The following is a 14,348-nucleotide window of genomic DNA, read 5'->3' on the forward strand; positions in this document are numbered from 1 at the left end:
TATCCCACACATTTGGAATAAAATCTTTGTTTGCTATTTGCATTGGATCACAAATTTATATTTTCCATAGAATTTGTATATTAAAGTCGACACTCCATTTGACACTATGTTTATTGTGCCGATAATTGTTAAAACCGACCAGTACAGTCATCATAATTTTGCTTTATTACGAAATTAACATCATATAATAACCTTTTCTACAAACTGGATTAAGATAATATGTATTGGGAACATGAAATAAAAATATGTTTTATAGATATAGCAGTGACAACGTTTACTATAATTTCAAACTGCGGATGTGATTTTATAAAGGGTCTGTAAAATATAGAAATTCCGATCTATTGACTCTGATTAAATGAGAGTTTGAATTACTTTTTTTTTCGGTGATAACCTGTCTTTGAAAGAAATATAAATGCGAAATATTTTGCAGTATAATCTTTAATTTTTCGTAATATCATTTTGCTCGTGCAAACGACTAACCCCCACCCACCAAGACACATACAAACACACACGTGTAATCACACACATATGCACATACATACGCACATATGTATATATACATGCACAGATTATCCATAAATTACCTTTATAGTGTAAACAATACAGAAAAATAAATATGAACCATGGATAACTCGGTGGAGTTTCATGAGAAACGTAGGTAAATTTTTATAAACATCAGATCACTGCCCTATTGGCTCCATTGGTTGCATATATCACTTCCAGGCGATGCTGAATTTCAGACCATGTGCGATAGAGCATCCCCTCATCAATGCTGGATATAGCTTGACATATTTTCTCCTTGAAATAATTGAGGCCTTGAAATATTTTGTACGAAAATCACTGTCATTAATGTAGCCATATAAGAATTCTAGAGGGCTTATATGTGGCGACTGAGGGGACCAGAGAACTGAACCGGTCTTCCGATGCACCGATCTGTCATTTGTCACAAGTACAGGAAAATTTGCACTGTATAAGCGTAAACCATGAAGGTCTTGTGCTAAACTTCTGGTGACCGCGGTAAACTTAACCATCTAATTTCAGTACGAATGGACTTAGTTGAACTCCGATAAAACCCCGCACAAATTCGCTCAAAGTCTTCCACTAATGTTCTCGATCGAGAAGTCTCTGCTTTCTGTAAAGCACTTTCTATCTCCATCAATTTCTTATGCCTGGCACGGATGGTAACACGAATTGGTGGTTCTTTTCCATACTGTGTACGGTAACTTCGTTGGAACCGAGCGTCTGATTTGCTCTTTAAGAACCAGAACAAAAACAACTCTTCAACTGTGGAGTTATCATTTCCGTTAACAGATAAACATTTTTAAAGACAAACAGAAGAGTCTTTTATAACAAAATAAAGTACGCAAGTTAAAACTTTAATACTATTTACTTAACTTACGTATAAATAAATTGATGGAACTTTATAGATACAATATATATAAAAAGTTATGAAGATAATTTACTGACAAGCTGTGAGTGTATGGAGCACTCCGTCGGTTGTGACGACGGGGGTCCCAGGTGATACGATCAACGGAACAGCTTGCTCGTGAAATTAACGTGTAAGTGGCTGAGCACTCCACAAATACCTGTACCCTTAACGTAATTCTCGGGGAGATTCAACGTGACACAGTGTTTGACAAGTCTGGCCATTTGAAATACAGGTACTACTCATTATTGCCACCTGAGTGGACTGGTGCAACGTAAGTGTCATGCTCAAGGACACAACGCGCCGCCGGGAATTGAACTCACGGCCTTACGATCATGAGCCGAATGCCCCTAACCGCTAAGCCACGCGCCTTCACTGTGAGTGTATACTTACACACACACACACATATACGCACCTGTATCTATGTATAATTTAGGCATTTTATTTAAAAATACTTATTATTTTATCCACCAGAAATGCGATAAAGCATTTCCTTCCTTATATGAGTGACGAATCTTACCATAATTTGAAATCGTGTATGCAGTTCAAAAAGACTTGAGAAAGAATATGAAATCTATACGTTTCAGCCAATGCTGTCTGTAATGAGCACAGCGAAAACACTGTGTCGTTATATACGATATTTTCATTATATACTATATACGTTGTGAAGTCTGCATGGGTCAGTGGTTAGAGCATAAGGCTTACACTCATTAGGTAGTGTGTTCGATTCGCAGACAGAGCTGTGTGTCATGCAGGACACATTTTTGCACTTTGCACTAGTTCACTCAGCTGTAGAAATGAGTTGTGACGTCACTGGTGGCAAGCTGTATTGGACTTTGTCTTTCCCTTGGATAACATCAGTGTCGTCGAGGATGGGGAGGCTGGGTGGCATGGGTGACTGCTGATCTTCGATAAACAATTTTGCCCGGAGGTGTGCCACCGAGAGGAAATGTTCTAGGTGCCGTCTCATGGTCATGCATGACCGAAGGTGTTCTTTACTCTTTACAATACATGGATATATAGTGGGTATTAATGCACATCTTTAAAAGAATTCTTTATCTTTTTACTTATATCTATATACATATTCATATATGCGTGTGTTTATGCGTGTTTAAATAAATAAATAAATATGTATGTTTGTGTATGCGTGCCTGTTTGTGTATGCCATGTGTGTGAGTGTGTGTGTGTGTATTTCTGTCTCTTATCTTTTACTTGCCCAAGTCATTAGGTTGCCACAAATCTGGAGCACACAATGTGTTGGCCGCATGAATCGTCCCTAGTAATTATTCTGTCGCTCTCTCTTGCCGAACTGCTATGTTACGGAGACGCAAGCAGAACAGTACCGGCTGTCAAACGGGGGAGTGGACAAACAGAAAGAAAAATACACACAGACACGCACACACTCACACACACACACACATACTCACACACACGCTCGCACGCACACACATGCACTGAAACTGAGCCTTTCTTACCGCATAAGCGCCGCCCCTAAGCCTACAGCCACTCCTATATATATATATATATATGTATTGTTGTATTTCGGAATGGTCATTTTGCCAGTTTAGCCAGTAAAAGCACACGTACTATATATCTGGTGTTACTTTGCTTCAGCGTTATGTATTTTTTACATTAATCTTAATCTTCTTTCGGACAGAGTTCTTTCGTTACACTCCTGTGACCTCATCAATGGTCCTTTGCTTTCTTCCTTCTTATTGGCTAAACTGGCTAAATGAGCTTTCCTAAATACAAAAATAGCTGTTTCAACACACGATTTCTCATCAAAAATCTTGCAAAACAAACATATATATAATATATATATATATATATATATATATATGTGTATATGTGTATGTGTATACATACATATATATATATATATATATATAATATATATATATATATATATATATATATATATATATATATATACATACATATATACATATACATACATACATACATACATACACACATATGTGTATATATATATATATATATAAGCAAAAGTTTAGATTCAGATGAATTAAGTTGAGGCACCACAGTTTAGACTTAGTACGTTATTATCCATACAGTTTCAAAATAAGATTAAAATGAAAATAAGCAACAAGGATATCCACACATCCTGTTGCTGATTTTGATTTTATATTTATATATATATATGCGTATGTATGCACTCACACATACATTTGTAAAGGGCGTCCATGCCTACTAAATAAAAGGCGTTCCTCGAAGGCACAGCAGCTCATTTCAACGTACAGGAAACAGCCAACCCCTTTCACTTCATACAATCTCCTATCGGAAATGTAGTGAAGATCGCATATGTATGAAATCCTTTTGAATGGACTCGGAGTTTGAGAACAATTGAGTAAGAACATCACAAACGAGAGGATGTGCTTCACTTGAAGGAAATGTTACTATTTGAGACAATATTTTTTACATTAAATTAATAATATGGGAGTGTACGATATATCAATGTTAGTTTGTTTAATCCGTGTTTCGCGTGCTTCCCCAAAAGTTTAACAGGTAATTTGGAAATTGGCGACACTTCCTAAAACTTAAAACCAATTCTATAATGTAACTTTGAAGAAAGGATAATTACTATTGAACGCATACAGGAGACTCGATAAAGAAAAAGAGATAAGAGAATTACACAGCAGACATATAAATTATTAGGAATTAATGACCTAGACAGTGAACACCAGACACAAATGGAGGAGAGATTGGAAAAGAAATTTAAAGAGGCATTGAAGTAATACGTAAAGCAGTGTGAAATTGAAAAGACAAATAACGTATTAAAAGTCAATAGTCTCGCTATTTTTGTAATATGTTATAGTATTAATATTCTCAACTGGACGCTAGGTGCGGTAGCAAGAGCAGACATTGAAATATACAGCAAATAAAACAAAAACAGCATATAAAAATTCCATTTAAAGCGATTGTAGTGGTACAAGGATCTATTAGAATTCTGAAACAATGACCATTGTCCCCAGTCGTACTACAAATGTATTTGGCAAAGGGTAAAGAGGAAAATTATTCAAATAAATACAAAACTGGAACAAAGCAAAAACAACTATTTACCTATCTTTAATGGAACAAACAAATGCAAATGAAGAACTTGAACTTCACCAGTTAAAATATATGTCTGGACCAACCGATTACAAGAAATTAGTTTTTGCAGTTCTTGGTTATTTTATTTGAAATAATCAATCCTGAAGAATTGAAGCAGCCTGTAATGTTACAGAATAGTTATTTCTTTATTGTCCACAAGGGGCTAAACATAGAGGGGACAAACAAAGAGAGATACAGGAATTAAGTCGATTACATCGAGTACAGTGAGTAACTGGCACTTATTTAATCGATCCCGAAAGGATGAAATGCAAAGTCGACCTCGGCGGAAATTGAACTCAGAACGTAGACACAGTTGAAATACCGCTAGTTATTTCGCCCGGCGTGCTAACATTTCTTATTTCCTTATTGCCCATAAGGGGCTAAACATAAAGGGGACAGACAAAGGGATTTAGTCGATGACATCGACAACAGTGCGTAACTGGTACTTAATATATAGACCCCGAAAGGAGGAAAGGCAAAGTCAACATCGGCGGAATTTGAACTCAGAACATAAAGACAGACGAAATACCTATTTCTTTATTACTCACAAGGGGCTAAATACATAGAGGAAAACAAAGACAGACAAACGGATTAAGCCGATTACATCGACCCCAGTGCGTAACTGATACTTAATTTATCGACCCCGAAAGGATGAAAGTCAAAGTCGACCTCGTCGGAATTTGAACTCAGAACGTAGCGGCAGACGAAATACCGCTAAGCATTTCGCCCGGCGTGTTTGCCGCTTTTGTATTATTAGTGAATATTTCATGGTTTATAATTCCATCAACGTCAAAATATATAGAAATCTTTTTTAAATGACACCCGTGCAAATAAATATGTGTGATACTTAGATATTTCATACCCCATACAGGCTCATCATATCGAAGAATACTCTCAAGGCCCAGGCTCACCCAGCATTTTCGATACGGCTCCTATATAAGTACAATATATTTCTATCTCAATACAGGCGTAGATATTACGATAGTATCTAACTCTGCATTTAGCTTATACAGTAATCAGTAATTAATCCCCATTCTAATTATATTACAGTGTGCAGAATATTCTAGTCAGTGTCGAAAAATACGATCAAGAGTAGTTAATCATTGAGAGCAGATGTAACCCTGGAGTTAAGATCTAAACCTAACCGTTCAATACCACAAATGATCCGGACTCTTTTATCCATATTAGACACCATCTTCATATTCACTTCAATTATAACCACTGGAAATCTGGCAATAATCTACTTTATAACGTCTCCACAATCCCATTGTTTCGCTAGTAAGCCCTTAACACTAATACTATATACTGGGTTATAACATTGTATGTATATTGGACACATTTTTAACGGTTTACATGTTTATCAAAACTATCTGCCATGAAAATTATAATAGAAGCGTGTGATGACGTTTTTATTAGCAGGCCAATTTGCACAAGCACGCGAGCTCGTATATAGTACATACACGAGGACATATACATACATACGCACAGACACACAGACATATATATATATTATATATATATATATATATATAGATATATATAGACATATATATATATATATATATATATATATTATATATATATATATATATATATATATATATATACATATATAGTCACCATTGATGAGCTTTAAGTTCAAGCGAAACTACACTAGTATGGCGATCTCGCTCACTTTTAGACGGTTATCTCCCCAACCGGTGCATAAGCATGTGCTTTTTGTGGCTCTAAGGGATTTTAACTGTTATTTCTAGCAATGTTGCTCCTACTCTGCGCCGTCAATCACAACTGGTAACAACTGAATGTTTTCTTTTTGGCTTTTTATTGCGTATAACCGCCTTTCATTATATATATATATATAGTGACGCATAATTGCCATTTGAATATGGCTAACCCCTAAGGGTGGATGCTACTGTACTTTGTAACCCCAGGAAGATATCTTCCTGGGGCTACAAACTACAGTAGCATCCACCCTTAGGGGTTAGCCATATTCAAATGGCAAATATGCGTCACGATGTGTTACCGTTACTGTTTATAACTCGCTCTGAGATTTATCATTATATATATATGTATATATATATATATATATATATATATATATATATATATATATATATATATATAATATATATATATATATATATATATATATATATATATATATATATATATATATATATTATATATCAGCTCAGTCGAAGTCGACTCTCGGTCACTCGTTGAATCAGTGTCCTTCAGTCAGTTCAATCCTGGGCCGCTTCCTTCAGATTGGCCATGTCCATTCCGGTATCACTCCTGAGGGTATCAAGCCAGCGGGCTCTCGGTCGGCCTCTTCCTCTCTTGCCACTGACCATTCCGAGCATGATGTCCTTCTCCAGGGATTCTTTCCGCATAATATGACCGAAATATGCCAATCTACGCTTGGTGATCCCAGCTTCTAGCGACATATAGTTAGTCCAAACATGAAAACACAAAGAGAAAACACAACAACGCGAGGACGTGGAACAAGTATAGTATTATTGGACGCTCAGGAAAGGAAAGAAAGGGAAATTGATATTAATCAATTAAAACCAGTAGCTTAGGATATTTTATAAAAATCTGAAGATTAAAAATTGTGTTACATACATAATTTAGAGTAATGACCACTAAAGTGGACAGCCTATATGCTAAACATAGACGTCAAATCGCCATTACAACGAAGAATGTGTTCTCAAGAAAAAAAATCAAAATGTAAAAATATGCAAGACAAATGAAGATATTCGAAGTAAAAAAAAAACCGGTTACCTATGTACCATTGGTTTCACATATATGAACACGCAAATATCTGCAAGATGATCAGCATAGTATGTCGTTTTCAAAAAATTTCCAGAAGTTGATACATAACGGTTAACCAAAATTTCTACAATTTATATTTGGGTGTATCTTTCAAATGCCTTCACTTTGGCGCGATGAGATCGGAAATTACTCTGAAGTTAATAAATTACAGCAGTCAACTTACCGGTTAGAGAAGATTTTTTTTATTTAAAATTAAATAATAAGGGTAGACATTGATGTTAATCAATTAAAACAAGTGTCTTAGCATATTAAAAAAAAAAAATCCGAAGATTAAAAATTGTGTTACATACAAAATTGAGAGGAATGACCACTAAAGTGGACACCCTTTATGGTAAACATAGACGTATTTCGTATATTTTTATTTCGTATATTTCATTTGTTTTGCTTATTTATACAGTTTGGCTCTGCTGAGATTTTTCTTGAGAACACTTTCTTCATATCATGACGATTTGACGTCTAGGTTTAACATTATGGGTGTCCACTGTAGTGGTCATTCCTTTAAATTTTGTATATATATGCATGTATGTATATATATATATATATATATATCTATATAAACGGCAGTTTGTCTGTGCGTGTTTCTGTGTGTCTGTTTGCTTGTACCCTCACCCTGACCACGGCTTTCAACCGATTCTGATGAAACTTGACACACACATAGCCCAATGTCATAATTCAAAACTAACGTAGCGAAAATTTTGAAAAGTTCCCCCAGTTCTGAAAAAAATCGATAAATTCGACATGGGGTCGACAATCAGAAACACAAACCGCAAACTGTCTAGGGGACGCAACTCCACCTTTTTTCACTCTCAAAAAAATTTACCATCATTCTTTTGCTATTTTTGGGCTATAACTCTCTAAAAATGCTTTATAGTTATTTCCCTTACAAACCTGAGCAACGCTGGGCGATACTGCTAGTATATCATATTTTATGTTTTATTCCCTGGACTGCGGTTATGCTGGAGAATTACCTTGAAGAGTTCTACCCTAACATATCGTCTCCATGGCTATTTTTAAAGTCTGGTTCTATCTGACACTTATACCCACAAACATTTACAGGGAAGTAAACAGAACAAAACTTGATATAAAGTGGTACTGCAGAAAACACATACATACAAATAGTTTCTTTTTCCCAAAAATACTCATAGGGTTTTAGTCGGCGCGAGTCTATATTGGAAGATATATCTAATGTGTCGCGCAGTAGCATAAATTGCGAACCATGCAGTTGACAAGCAAGCTTCTTACAACACAATCATTCCTCCGCCTTTATTTTCGTAGCTCCCGGCTAACGAACACACACACACTCGTAGAGTCAGATATATATCCAAGAATCTTTGGAGGATCATATTGAGAGTGGCTCCGAAAGTTCTGGAGTTTTATGACATTTCGGCACTATCAATACCAAAAAATCTAGCCCCGTTGGCCAAACTGGGTTTGATACTTAATCATATTCCTAAAATTTATCAGCAATAACGACGGTCCTCACAATTCAACCATACCCACATTTTGCCCTCTCTGCAAATTTGGTGATGAAATATATACTTTTTGCTATTCCAGGGAATTTTCCACTAGCCATTGACTTGTTATTCGGTGAAAGTTTAGTTTGTAGTGAGAGAAGTGGTGAAGTTAATGATTTCCAACGCTAATGATCTTTTCACTACAATGGACTTTCACGGTTTGAAAGGAATCCTTGCCCGTAAGAGAAGCCTCTTCCGCCAGTAACTGATGATGTTGCTGCTGTCAAGTTACACGCACGCACACACACACACACACACACACTCACACACACACGCGCGCGCGCGCGCGGACACTAACACACACACACAAAATTACATGAATATATATCTTCTCATTTACTTATGTCAGTCATTTAACTTCGGTCACACTGGAGCACTGACTTTATTTGAGACGAAGAATTCAACCCCGGTACTTATACTTTTGTAAGCCTTGTACTTAGTCTATCGGTCGTGTTGGTCGAATCATTAACTTACGGGTAATTAAAGACTCCAACATCGGTTGTCAAGCGATGGTGGCGGTACAAACACAGACACAAAGTCACGCACACACACACACACACACACACACACACACATATATATATATGCATATATATAGGACGGGCTTCTTTTCAATTTCTGTCTACTAAATCCACTCCCAAAGCTATAGTAGAAGACCCTTGCCCAAGGTAACACGCTGTCGAACTGAATCCGGAACAATGTGGTTTAGAAGTAAGCTTCTTACCACACATCTACGCATGAGCCAACACACAAACACAGATAGACAGATAAATAGATAGGTAGACACATACATATATACATACATACATGCGTTTAAATGCATGTATATTCCTTCTTACATCTTTTTAGAGACAGTTAGCTGCTTTAGTTTGCACTTCATTTATTTGACTATACGTAAACCACGCTTCATAAAAGTGGACTTGGAATTTTTCCAAGAGAATTACGACCTAATTCAGTCAAACTCCATTTTCAGTTCAAATCCATTCATGAAAACATTTGCATTCATCGTTACAATTTTGTTATTATAATTACCAGTTATATATTCAAGTTTTGTAATATAGATAAACCGCATCTTTTAAAAGCTGGCTTTGAAGCAATACAATTTGTATATTCAGACATAAAAATAGAAATCCATTATTTGTTGAGCAACTGGTATTTTGAATAAACTCGTCAAACTATATTTTCCTGATATCGAACTTAACCTCTTTTGAGGATTGCGTTTATAGCATATATGATAAAGAGTTGATACATAAACTCTGGATACGTTTATGATGCAGCATCAGTAACCGAAACATACATCAATCAGGAGATCATATAGCAATTATATGATGCTGCAATTCATAAATTTTGCGCATTGCATACAAAAAAGATAGAACCAAACAGATGTAGATTATTACAGCCGAACGGATATTATTTGGTATTTTATTCTAGAAATTTACGAGGATTTCCAGTTATGAGTGTGTGGCATAGAATACAATAGTATATGAACATACTTTACCATTATCACGTTGGTTGTGACATCTTTTCTGGGAACAATCCTTTCCGCACTTAATCTTCATATACTGTGTTAGTTCTAAGCTGACGTTTTCCTTTTATACTATAAATAAGAATTTCTGTTTCATTCTTTTCATTTCTAGAGTCCACACAAATACACACAAACACACACACACACACACACACCATATATATATATATACATATATATATATAATATATATATATATATATATATAATATATATATATATATATATATATATATATATATATATATGTACATGCATACGGTCATAAATAGGCACATATATATACATATATGTATGTGTAAAGTATATATATATATATATATATATCACAACGATATATACGTACAGCGATACATCTATCTATCTATCTATCTATCTATCGGTCTATCACTCTTTCTCTCTCTCTCTCTCTCTGTATATATATATATATATATATATATATATATATATATATATATATATTATATATATATATATATATATATATATATATATATATATATATATATATATTATATATATATATATATTAATATATATATATATAATCTAACTTCTTGACTTAATTTGAACTATCAAAACAATAGTAATCAATTTACATGTCTAGATGCTTCTTTTAAACAATTTTTATCCTGAAAAAAACCAGTTGCTTTTCTTTTAAATTGAAAAAGAGGAGAAAGTGCATATGAAATGGATGTGTGTGTGCACCTGTGTGTGTTAGTGAGTGAGGGGGAGGAGGACAGAATGCCACATACACATACATGAGGGCACACGCGTTCACTCACACACACTCGCTCACTCTCACTCACACAGACATGCACACGTACATATAAAAAAGATGTACGCATATGCATCAATGTATGTTCGCATACATGACAACATACCTCCTCACTCACTCTCTAACGAACACGGGATGATGAAATCACATCCAGTTAAAAATATTTCTAAATGAATAGAATTTTGTGTAGGTCAAAAACACGACGTTTTGTTATTTTTTCTTAGAGAGCTCGAAGACTGTGTGTGTATATGTCACCGATAGAGGAGGTGTGTTTGTGTTGATTGACACGCCATAGCATTCATTTATGTGTATATTCATTATGTGTGTATGTCTGCTGACCTCAAGTAATAACAAGCAAAAGTGGTGTTTAATCTTTTAAGTAGAGGCCCAAATGTCACAAAAATATTTACTGCTGAAGGTAAGTATGAAAATAAATATCTAAAAAGAGTTAAAATATAATATACTACTTGAGATATTTGCGTTACACACAAGCATCACTAAAGTTTTAATATTATTGAGATATATAATATATATTCTTTTATTATTTTTTATTTTAAATATTTCAGTCATTTGAACTGCATCCATGCTGGAGCACCGCCTATAATCGAACAAAGCGAGTCCGAAACTTATTCTTTGTAAATTTAGAACTTATTCTATCTTTCTCTTTTTCAGAACCGCTACGTTATGGGGATGTAAATAGACTAATATCGGTTGCCAAGCGATGGTGGGTGAACAAACCCTGACGCATAAAACGATATATATATATATATATATATATATATATATATATATATACACGACGAGCCTCTTTCGGTTTCGGTCTATCAGATTCGCTCGCAAGGGTTTGGTCGGCCCGGGAGTATAGTAGAAGACATTCCTCCACGGTGAAACTGAACCTTGAACCTCATATGGTTGGGGATCTTGTTTCTTACTACATAGCTACTCCTGCAGCTATGTGTGTGTGAGTGAGTGTGTGTTTGTTTTTGTTTGTTTGTGTCTCTGTGTGTATGTATTTGCATATATATATATATATATATATATATATATAATCGTAGTGTGATTGTAGGCCTAAAGTAGTAAAGACAAAGCTTTCACTGCTACATCCTTCAGGGAAATAGGATACAAGTTGACAGTTCGAAAAGGTGAGAAGAGTGTAAAATTACCTCTACTCGAATTGCAGGTGTTTATTGTATAAATTGTGCAACTTATTCATATTTGATATTTTCTATGCTTACAGATAACAGGGACCATTTTAAAAATGAAGTAAGAGGTAGACTGATAAGATTTATGAATGTGATTTAAATAATGCATACAATAATATTAAACAAAGCAAAAACCTATTTTCCGTGCAACGTTCTGTACTTAGTTATATAAGACAAGAATAAGATTTAATGAAAGTATTTAACATAAACTTCCATTTGCAGCAAGAAAGCACATTAGGAGACAAGATTTAGAAGAAAATAAATTTATACAACGTATGTAATTTCTGATTTTTAAGCATAATATCGCACAAACTCCCAGATATTTCTGTGCTTCTATTAAGGAGCGGCCCAGTTCAAATGTGTTATGCATTAAGGTGCAAAACAGCTTAAACCACTTATATCTGAAGTTATGTAATTTCTACTCGAATTTCTCATTTAGTCTTCAAAGCATAGAGGTAGCTAATTTATATCAAATTTCGAGCTCAGCTTTCTCTAAATAGAATTTCTAAATTCTTTTAAAATATAAACAACTCGTGTTTTATGTGAAAAATAAAAGGAAAATCATTTAATAGAAAAATGAAAGAAACGGTAAAATATTTTTCTCTTTTATAATAATTATTATTGATTTTGGCTTGAAAGTGTGTTTCTTCAATTCATAAAGGTATTTTAATATTATTTTTAAAATTTACAAAAACTGTTTAACAAATGTATTTTCTCTAAAAGTGTCAAATGAATTATAATTTCAGATTTGTTTTTACGTTTGTTATAATTTTGTGTCAGTTTGAGAGATAGATAGATAGATAGATAGATAGATAGATAGATAGATAGATAGATAGATAGATAGATAATAGATAGATAGATAGATAGGTAGATAGATAGATAGATAATAGATAGATAGATAGATAGATAGATAGATAGATAGATATATAGATATATATATATATATATATATATATATATATATATATATATATATAGAGAGAGAGAGAGAGAGAGAGAGAGGAGAGAGAGAGAGAGAGATGGAGAGATAGAAAGTGAAAGAGACGAGAGGCAGACAGAAATAAAGTAATGCTACATTTCCATACGTCATTTTAGATTAAGACCCATCTAAAACTAAATTTCAAATCGCAATTATCTGTAACCTTAGTGACTCGCAGTTTGAACATCCATTAATGTGTGTAATAACTATTAATTTACATTATACATTATTAAAAAATATCGCTAAAGGTGTTGGCGAGCAAAATTTAGAAAAGCCAATCTGTGCTGTGTTTGTTGACGCAAACACTCTACAACCGCATATAAACACAAATGGAACAACAGAACCATAACATTGTATAAGATACAAACAGAAATTAGTTAAATATATGATCAAGTACATTAATGTATGACAATAATTTAAACGTTAGAGTGACGACAATGGCAGTATAATACAATATGTGCTGAACAATCAATGATAACACTTTTAGAAATATACATATATATATACACATATATATATATATAAATATATATATAAAAGAACACATGCATATATAAAATAGTCATTCAGAGATTTCGATCTCAGTACGCACTTAATTTTTGTCTTTTTCACTGGTCGAGAAAATATTCCGATTATTTTATTTCCACTAAAAGTCATACTGCGGCAGTGACAAATTGTTGTGCCGTGGCATCTGAGAAGCACAAAGTTGGCAACTAACTAGCAAGAAGTAGAAATCGCATATTATTATGTTTTTAAAACAACGGAAAATATAAGTATGTAAAATATATAACGTGTGACCAAAAAGTGTTGATCATTTGTAAATCGCTTTTTATCATAGAACTGCTCAACTGCAGTAGATTTGTAGTGCGGCAACAACGTGAAATTTTGTACAATATCGGAACCAACAAATTTTAAATTAATTTCAATAAAGTCAGAAAGCCTGAAGTATTTGGAACAATTGTTATTTAAATTAACCAT

The sequence above is a fragment of the Octopus sinensis genome, linkage group LG13, assembly GCF_006345805.1.
Source record: "Octopus sinensis linkage group LG13, ASM634580v1, whole genome shotgun sequence".
Lineage (NCBI taxonomy): Eukaryota > Metazoa > Mollusca > Cephalopoda > Octopoda > Octopodidae > Octopus > Octopus sinensis.